Below are 10,332 nucleotides of genomic sequence, written 5' to 3' on the forward strand. Positions count from 1 at the left end.
ACTGAAAGGGGGTTTCCTCGTCTAATTATTTACAGCTTTTATTCTTTATTTTCTGTTTCTAATGTGCAGGCATCTCTCAGATTCTTGACCCTCAAGGAAAATGGAAGGGGGAGTGCAACCGTAATTGGTACCTAAAGGCATTTTTTTGTTGCTGTTCCCATGAGAACAGCATCAGAATGATGAACAAGGTATACTGCTATAAAATAATCAACATCTCCATTTGGAGAAGGAATTTCTTTTAAAAACACCCCTTATGGGGCACTATGGTATCTGCGTCTATGGAAATAGAAAGAAGCAGAAGGAGTTCCATTTCTGCCAGAGGAGTCTACTTTTTGCTAATTTCTTGGAAAACAAGAGGTTTTCTTTGGCTCTAGAGAAAACCAGACATTTCCTTTTTTTTTTTTTTTTTTTTTAAAATAGAGATGGGGTTTCACCATGTTGGCCAGGATGGTCTCGATCTCCCAACCTCGTGATACACCCACCTCAGCCTCCCAAAGTGCTGGGATTACAGGCGTGAGCCACCACGCCCAGCCAAAAACCAGACATTTCCAAAGGGAAAACAGAGAAGGACACAGAGTCTGATGTGGCAAGACTTACAGCCTTCTCATATCTCTGAGACAGAGATGACCTGGAGGCACCCAAACCCCCTATTTATTCACCCTTCTAACCATGCATTCATGTAATCCAGACATCCTGAGGCAAGCAATGACTCAGATACTATAAGACCTCTGAAGATGTCACTACAATCCTATGATTTAGGAAGAAAAGAAAATCTGAGGGTAATTCTCTGGAGCTGTGCTGGCCAACAGGAGGACCATTAGCTATAACATGGCCAAATTTAAATTTCCTAAAACAGAATATAATTAAAAATAAAGTTTCAATAAATGGAAAGACATCCTGTGTTCATGAACTGGAAGACTTAATATTGTTAAGCTAACAATAAGTAACTAAAGCAATCTACAGATTCAGTGCAATGAATTACCAGCATGAGCCATTGTACCCGGCTACAATGTACCCGGCTACAATGGCTCATGCTGGTTAATTCCAGCACTCTGGGGGGCCAAAGTGGGTAGATCACTTAAGGTCAGGAGTTGGAGACCAGCCTCGTCAACAAAACCCCATCACTACTAAAAATAAAAATACAAAAATTAGCTGGGTGTGGTGGTGTGCACCTGCAGTTCCAGCTACTTGGGAGGCTGAGGCATGAGACTTGCTTGAATCTAGAAGGTGGAGGATGCAGTGAGCTCAAATTGTGCCACTGCACTCCAGCCTGGACGACAGAGTGAGATTCTGTCTCAAAAAAAAAAAAAAAAAAAAGTTGAAATGGTAAATCTTTTTTTTTTTTCCTCTTTAAATACACACTTTATTAGATCCACAGGCAATAAAATCCAGAGCTACTGTTAGGCACGTAAATATAGGCCCTGCTAAATATTTAATATTATCAAGCTTGTGTGCCTCAAGCATGGTTTTGAGGCCAGCAACCTCAGTTTCTATCTTCCTATCTGTCTGGCTGAGGGCCCAATCTTGCTGGGCATGCAATGCCACTATTTCTGTTCTCAATTCCAGCAGCTTCCTTTCATTCAGTGAATGCAATTCTTTTACTCTGCCTTTTTCTATGTTGAAGTCTAATTTGGTATCTGTCCGGGCTCTGATCACTTAATCCATTACTTGTTGTTTTAGCTGATGTAGTTCAAGTTTTACTTTCTCATTTTCTGTTCTAAGGGATGAAAATTCACTCTTCTCCAAAACAGTCATGTCCTTCCTCACATTCGCAATCTGAGACATTATCTGCTGAAGAGTCATCTCCTGCTGCATCTTGGTGACCATATCTTTGTAGACGATGTCCATTTTGACCTCCAGGATCTTGACCAATGCAGACACAATGATTTCTGCTTGTCTAGTAGCAAATCCACTGTCTTCCAGTAAGCACACTAAGGTATGAGTGTCAAAATAGAGCCTCCTACTCCCAGAAGAGATGAAATCTCTCCTTTTGTGCTCCAACTGCAGGTATCCAGTAGACAGGCTTAGCTCTCTCCTCCAGGAAGTGAGCGTGGGTGCCAGGCACATCTGCGTGCCACTGTGCCCAGACAAGTACCCAAGGCGGGAGCGCTCCCAGTCCCCCAGCAGCTGGCATTGGGAGGCGGCAACCAAGCGCAAGGAGGGCACGAAATGGCAAATCTCGTGTTGTATATATTTTACCACAATTTAAAAAAATAATTTCTTCAGGTACACCAGCAGTGCCCAACAGCTGCATGCGACCAGCAGTTACCATACTAAACAGTGTAAGGTGGAACATTTTTACCACTGCAGACAGTTCTACTGGACAGCACTGCTCCAGTTAGATTAAAAACCACCCGGTGGATTCTGATTTCAACAATACTAACCTAGACACCACTCTAACTGCCTTATGCTTTATACTGTATGCCACTAACCTGCCTATTTGTTATTCTAGCAGCCTCTCCAACCATTGTATACCCACTATTGTAAACCTGAGGCCTGGCACTTTGCGAGGCTGAGGCTGGTAGGTAGATCACCTGAGGTCAGGAGATTGAGACCACCCTGACCAACACGGTGAAACCATCTCTACTAAAAATAAAAAAAATTAGCCGGCCATGGTGGCGGGCGCCTGTAATCCCAGCTACTCAGGAGGCTAAGGCAGGAGAATCACTTGAACCCAGGAGGCGGAGGTTGCAGTGAGCAGAGAATGCACCACTGCATTTCAGCCTGGCTCACAGAGCGAGACTCCATCTCCAAAAAAAAAAAAAAAGAGAGAGAGAGAGAGATTCTCTCTCTTCAAGAGCTGTGATTTTCACTACCACTGACATCACCAAAAAACGTTCACTGAGCTACATATGATAATATCCTGGATGCTGTACAGAGGTAGTCAACAGCGCCTCAAACATGTTACGTCCCCAAAGGCTTCCTTTCTAATCTTTCTTAATCAACAGGAGCTCAACCTTCCTAGTTGTTTAGCCCCTAGAAAGACATTCAACCCTTCCCTTCCTCACCTTCTTTATACTTACACAAATACTGAGCCATATTGCAATGCTACTCTCACTTTCCATTACTGCTGCTGTTAGTCTGAACTAGATTCTCATCGCTGCAAACTCAGATTACAGCCACTCTATAACTCACCTCTTCTGTTACTGATTCTCTTCTCCTAAGCTCTGCTGCCAGATTAGTCCTCTACACCCCTAATTTTGTCATGTGATTCCCTAAGACCTCGAATTGTTCTACCTGATAATATAAGGTCCAAGGAGACTGATCTATTCTAATGTGACCCCACCTACTTCTAAAATCAATCCCGCAGCTCTCCCAAAAGGTAAGGTTGTCCTTTCAATACAGTATACTGAGGTTTGACGGGAAGTTTCTCCTTCTGTATTCCCCTAGCACAATGAATAGTATAACACACACACTTGTTGTTCAAATAGTAATCCCATGTCACGCCTGTAATCTCAGCACTTTGGGAGGCTGAGGCAGGTGGATCAGCTGAGGTTAGGAGGTGGAGACCAGCCTGGTCAACATGTCGAAACTCTGTCTCTAATAAAAATACAAAAATTAGTCAGGTGTGGTGGCATGCACCTGTAGTCCCAGGTACTCGAGAGGCTGAGGCAGGAGAATCCCTTGAACGTGGGAGGCAGATATTGCAGTGAGTCGAGATTGCCAAGGCAGGTAGATCACTTGAGCCCAGGACGGCGAAACCCCATCTTTACTAAAAATACAAAAAATTAGCCCCGTGTGGTGGCACACACCTATAATCTCAGTTACTCAGGAGGCTGAGGTGGGAGGGACCAGCCCAGGGAGGTCAAGGCCGTAACTGCACCACTGTACTCCAGCCTGAGCAATGGGAATAAGAACTTATTATTACTTTTTATTGCATTTTAGGTTTGCGGATACATGTGAAGAACACGAAAGATTGTTGCATAGGTACACACATGGCAGTGCGATTTGATAAGAACTTAATATTTTTAAAAAATTATTAATGTATAACCCCATATATACAGGTTAAAAATAAAAATGACATGATCATCAACAGATTAAGAAAAAAATACTTAATAAAATCCAACTCTCATTTGTGATTAAAAAAAAAAAATACATAGCAATCTAGGAATAGAAGTGAATGTTCTTAACCTGACAAGACATACTTATCAGAAATTTATAGGCCAGGAGCAGTGGGTCACACCTGTAATCCCAGCATTTTGCGAGGCTGAGGTGAGCGGATCACCTAAGGTCAGGAGTTCAAGACCAGCCCAGCCTAACATGGTGAAACCCTGTTTCTACTAAAAATACAAAAATCAACCGGGCGTGGTGGCACGCACCTGTAACCTCAGCTACTCAGGAGGCTGAGGCAGGAGAACTGCTTGAACCTTCGAGCAGAGGTTGCAGTGAGCCGAGATCACACCACTGCACTCCAGCATGGGAGACAGAATGAGACTCCGTCTCAAAATAAAAAATTGTGACAAGTAGATTTAATGATGTAACTTTAGAAGCACTGCCATTAAAGTCAGAACCAAAGGAAGAATTCCTGTTATTATGGTCACTATTATAGAACTAATAAGACAGTTCAGTAAGGTTGACAGAAGTTGAAGAGAAAGAAACAGCATTTATATTCATACTGCTAATAACTAGAAAATATGATACTTAAATTAGTAACAAAAACTATGTAAGGGTTTTATGGGAAATATTACAAAACATCCTTGAAGGACATAAAAGAAGACCTGAATAAATTGACAGTATATCATGTTCATGGATGGAAGGCTAAATATTGCAAATATGGCAATTGCTCACTGGCTCACTGGAACAGAACACAGAACTAGGATACAGGGAAACCTGCTTTACAAAAATAAATTCCAAATGGAACAAAGATGTAAATGTAAAACAAAAACCAAACTTTTGGAAAAACCTAAAGTAAAACTAAAATTTTTAGAATATGTTGGTATATATTCGTTATGACCTCAGGGTATGTAAAGTTTCCTTTTTTTCCATGTAAAATTGCAATTATTCTTGGTAATATTGTAACCTAACAACAAAGTGGTTTTTAGAAAAAAAGATCAAATGGATTGGGGTGGTGGCTCCTGCCTGTCATCCCAGCGCTTTGGGTGGCCAAGGCAGCTAGATCAACTGAAGTCAGAAATTTGAGACCAGCATGGTCAACAAGGTAAAATTCCGTCTCTACTAAAAATACAAAAATTAGCTGGGCGTAGTGTTGGGCGCCTGTAATCCCAGCTACTCGGGAGGCTGCGGCAGAAGTATTCCTTGAACGCAAGAGACAGAGGTTGCAGTGAGCCGAAATCACGCCACTGCACTCCAGCCTGAACAAGAGCAAGACTCCATCTTCAAAAACAAGATCAAATACAGAGATAAAAGTAAACCCTTTTACCCCACCAAATTATAAGCTCTGGCTTATTATTAGGACAATTGATTTTCATCTACAATAAAACTTTAAGCATATTTGCTATTAAATGCATGCCAGAGGTCTTGTTTTAATTAAAATTTTTTTATTATGGAAAATCTCAAACATATATAAAAGGAGAGACTAGTATCATAAATAAACCTGATAACATCATCTAGCTTCAACAATTAGCAATATATGGCCAATACTGCACACTTAGGATTTCTTTTTTTTTTTTTTTTGAGAGAGTTCTGCTCTGTCACCCAGGGTGGAGTGCAGTGGTGCCACCTCGGCTCAAAAAAGAGCCTCCAATTCCCGGGTTCAAGCAATCCTCCTGCCTCAGCCTCTGAAGCAGCTGGGACTACAGGTGCACACCACCATGCCCAGCTAGTTGTTTTTGCATTTTTAGTAGAAACAGAGTTTCACCATATTGGCCAAGCTGGTCTTGAACTCCTGACCTTGTGATCCGACTCCCTCAGCCTCCCAAAGTGCTGGGATAACAGGAGTGAGCCATTGCACCCGGCCAGAAAGGACTTCTTAAATAAAACACAAACCGTAAAGGAAATGCATAAAAATAAATTTTTATGCAAATAAAATGCTGTAAATAAGTCTAAAATTAAACTATAAACTAGATGATCTGCAATGCACATAGCTAACGAAGATTCATATTCAGACTTGCAAATCAATAAAACCCAATCAGCTGGGCACAGTGGCTCATGCCTGTAATCCTAGCACTTTGGGAGGCCGAGGTGGGGGGATCACTTGAGGCCAGGAGTTCAATACCAGCCTGGCCAACATGGTGAAACCCCGTCTCTACTAAAAATGCAAAAATTAGCTGGGTGTAGTGGCAGGTACCTGTAATTCCAGCTACTCTGGAGACTGAGGCAGGAGAATCACTTAAACCCAGGAAGTAGAGGTTGCAGTGAGCCAGGAAGGCACCACTGCACTCCAGCCTGGATGAAAGAGTGAGACTCTGTCTCCAAAAAAAAAAAAAAAAAGTAACTTTTGAGCTCAAGCAATCCTCCTGCCTTGGCCTCTCAAAGTGTTGGGATTACAGGCATGAGCCAACATGCCCAGCCAATTTATTTTGCTTCTTTGTTTGCTCTGTCTCTCCCCTTAACTAGAACATAAAATCTGTGAAATAAGACACTATGCCTGCCTCATTCACCACAAAATCCCCAGCACTGTGAATGCTTGGTAAACAGTAAGTGTTCAATAAATATCCAATGTTAAATGAATGCCAGAAGTCAAGCCTCAGAGCACCATAAGGGGAGATGTTTCACCCTTACAGAGAAGCCAGGCTACATATGCACCGTAAAGTCAAGCCCCGGTCTCACTGAGTTGTCTGTCGGGAAGAGGCGTGGAATGACCAATGGATGGTGCTCTTACCTGTCACAACTCATAACGCTGTACCAGGGGAGTGGAGTGAAGAGAAATAAAAAACCATACTTGGAAATCAAATTTCTATTAACAGATGTAGAAACTTTGAGCCTCTAGATTCTCTGCAGACTTCTAATTAATTACCTAGCACAATCTTCTCATGCAAGTTCCTACATGAGGTACAGGAACTAAACTTTCTAAAAAAAAACAAAACAAAACAAAACAAAACATGTCAATCTCTTTTTTCCAGCCTCAGGTCTTCAAGAGTGACAGACGAAAGGGGACAGTGAAGAGAAAAACAAGAAGGCACATTAAATATATTGGTTTTTGTTGTTGCTGAGACAGGGTCTCACTTTGCCCCTCAGGGTGATGTGAGCACAGCTCACTGCAGCCTCAACGCCCCGGGCTCAAGCAATATTCCTGCCTCAGCTCCCCAAGTAGCTGGGACTACAGGTGCGCTACCACGTCAGGCTAATTTTTGTATTTTTTTTGTAGAGATGGAGATTTACCATGTTGCCCAACGTGGTCTGGAACTTCTAGGTTGAAGTGATCTGCCGATCTCAGCCTCCCAAAGTGCTGGGATTACAGGCATGAGCCACTGTGCCCAGCCAATATACTGTTTTGAATACAGCTTTTGAACAGTCCTGAGAAGGGATGCCTGCACGGAGATGGCTTGATCAGCCTGGCTTCCAGTGGTGGTAAAGGCCACTTTCAACCTCTGGGCAATTCCAGCACTCCCCCAGGAGGCCCTGTAGAGAAGGCGTGCTTCAGCGGATGGGCTCTGGAGCTAGATTTCCTGGCCTTAAATTCTGACGCTGCCATTTACTATTTGTGTAACTTTGGGCAAATCACTGATGGTTTTGTACCTCAGTTTTTTCAGATATAAAATAGAGGCTAATAATGATATGTACTCCACAGGGTAGTTGTGAGGATTAAATGTTTTTAAAAGACTGCACGGTGGCTGATGCCTGTAATCCCAGCACTTTGGGAGGCCAAGGTGAGTGGACTGGCTTGAGACCAGGAGAGCAGGAGTTCGAGACCAACCTGGTCAATATGGTGAAACCCTGTCTCTACTAAAAACAGAAATTAGCCGAGTGTAGTGGCACATGCCTGTAGCCCCAGCTACTCGGGAGGCTCAGGCAGGAGAATCACTTGAACCTAGGGGGAAGAGGTTGCAGTGAGTGTGATGGTGCCACTGTACTCTAGCCTGAGTGACAGAGTGAGAGTCTGTCTCAAAAAAAAAAAAAAAAAAAAGTTTTAAAACATGCAAAATATTTAGAATAACCCCTAAAACAAAGCAAGTCCTCATTAAACTGTAGCTTTTATTGTAATTATTCATCTGGGAGACAGAAAACTTTTGGAAAAAATGGCAGCCCTGGAGGCTTAGATGATTAAATCATTAGCTAACAAGTCAGAGATAACATGAAACAGAGGGAAAGCACTAGACCAAATATCAAAATGCCTGTTGGAGCAGAGATTGTTAGTTACATCCCAATCCGGTCTTCCCTTCTTTTGCAAAATAACCGATTTTTAGCTAAGAGTGTGTGCGCGCGTGCGTGCGTGTGTGTGTGTGTGTTTGTGTGTGTTAGACGCAGGGTCTCAATCTGTCACTCAAGGATGGAATACAGTGGCATGATCCTAGCTCATTGCAGCCTCAAACTCCTTGGTGCCAGTGATCCTCCTGTCTCAGCCTCTAGAGTAGCTAGGATTACAGGTACATGCTACCACGTCTGGCTAATAGCTGTGTACATTTCTGCCAGCCAGGTGACTATACTTTCAGCCTTCTCTGCAGCTAGGATAGCCATGTTACTCTTGAGATATTTATAAATAGAACTTTTATATAAAACCTTGAAGTCTCTTTAAATGTATGGGGCATACCCTTTCTGTTTTCTTCCTCCATTAAGCTGCCTGCTGATGCTCTAGTAGCCATCTTGGGATGGAACCACATCATTATGTTGTATAATGAGCTGATGGCTCCAGTATCTGCCAACCTGGGGAAGCAACGCAGTAGAGCCTAAACACTAGCTCTGGACTGCCTATGTCTGGACTCTTGATATGAGAGGATAAAACTATATGTTTAGGCCTCTTATTCACCTAAAACTAATACTAAATCATATGTCTGGGTTCTGACCTAGTATTGCCATATAATTTCAGATAAATCAGTCTCTCTGTCTCAATCTTCTCCGTTGTAAAATGTGATAACGCTCACTTTGAGAGGCCGCGGTGTGTGAATCCCAAGGTCAGGAGTTTGAGACCAGCCTGGCCAATATGGTGAAACCCTGTCTCTATTAAAAATACAAAAAGTAGCTGGGCATGGTGGCACACACCTGTAATCTCAGCTACTGTACTTGGGAGGCAGAGGCAGGAGAATCGCCTGAATCCAGTAGGCGAAGGTTGCAGAGAGCCGAGATTGTGCCACTGTACTCCAGCCTGGGAGCCCAGGTGATACAGCAAGACTCCAGCTCAAAAAAAAAAAAAAAAAAAAAAAAAAAAAGGTGATAATGCCTCATAGAACTGTAGAGGGAATCAAATGAAATAATACATCTTGATAGCAGTATGGAAAATTCTGATTTAAGTTTTATCAACAAAAATGAGACACTGAGAACGGAAAAGCAAGCGTTAATGATGAAGGCAAAGAAATATAAAGACAAAGAAAATAACTTTTTAAAAAATCTATGAAAAGAGACTGTGTTTATAATAGAGTAGAAAATTTCTTACAGAAGGTCATTAAAATCTATTATGTTGGGGATAATATTCTGAATCCCGCTAAATACACTACTAAACTATCTCAATAGGAATCTTGTAATTTTCCACTCTGAAGTCCACTGCTTCTGATGCTGATTCATTCCTAATTAGATGGCTTTAGCTATTCAAATCCCAGTATCTCCCTCTTAGAATCCTCCCTGTCATTATCCCAGACCTGTTTTAAAAATAATTTCATTTTACTTTATTTATTTTTTTTGAGACAGTCTCACTCTGTCACCCAGGCTGGAGTTCCGTGGCACGATCTTGGCTCACTGCAATCTCTGCCTCCCAGGTTCAAGGGATTCTTCTGCCTCAACCTCCCAAGTAGCTAGCGTTACACGCGCGTGACACCACGTCCAGCTTATTTTTGTATTTTTAGTAGAGAAAATACAGTCTTTAGTAGAGAAATTACATGGGGTTTTGCCATGTTGGCCAGGCTGGTCTCGAACTCCTGAACTCAGGTGATCCACCCACCTTGGCCTCCCAGAATGCTGGGAATACAGGCACGAACCACTGTACCTGGCCTAATAGTTTTAAATTGACAAATAGTAATTGTATATACTTATGAAGCACAATGTGATGTTTTGATAAATGTATACATGTAAAACAATCAAATTGAGCTATGTAACACATTCGTCATCTCATATACTTACTTATTTGTGGTGAGAACATTTAAAATCTTTTTTATTTTGGCCGGGTGCGGTGGCTCAAACCTGTAATCCCAGCACTTTGGGGGGCCGAGGCGGGTGGATCACGAGGTCAAGAGATCGAGACCATCCTGGCCAACATGGTGAAACCCCATCTTTACTAAAAAT

The 10,332-nt window shown here is 42.3% G+C and overlaps 1 protein-coding gene and 1 pseudogene across 4 annotated transcripts in view; both read right to left on the reverse strand.

Annotated features, from left to right (window-relative positions):
- The window catches only part of SMG6 (SMG6 nonsense mediated mRNA decay factor), a 240,643-nt gene that overhangs the window by 58,939 nt on the left and 171,372 nt on the right, over nt 1-10,332 (reverse strand). The window lies entirely within an intron of this gene.
- Nucleotides 1,298-2,193, reverse strand: LOC116540098 (annotated as a pseudogene).

The sequence above is a fragment of the Sapajus apella genome, unplaced genomic scaffold (assembly GCF_009761245.1).
Source record: "Sapajus apella isolate SASKATOON/1434 unplaced genomic scaffold, GSC_monkey_1.0 scaffold136, whole genome shotgun sequence".
NCBI lineage: Eukaryota > Metazoa > Chordata > Mammalia > Primates > Cebidae > Sapajus > Sapajus apella.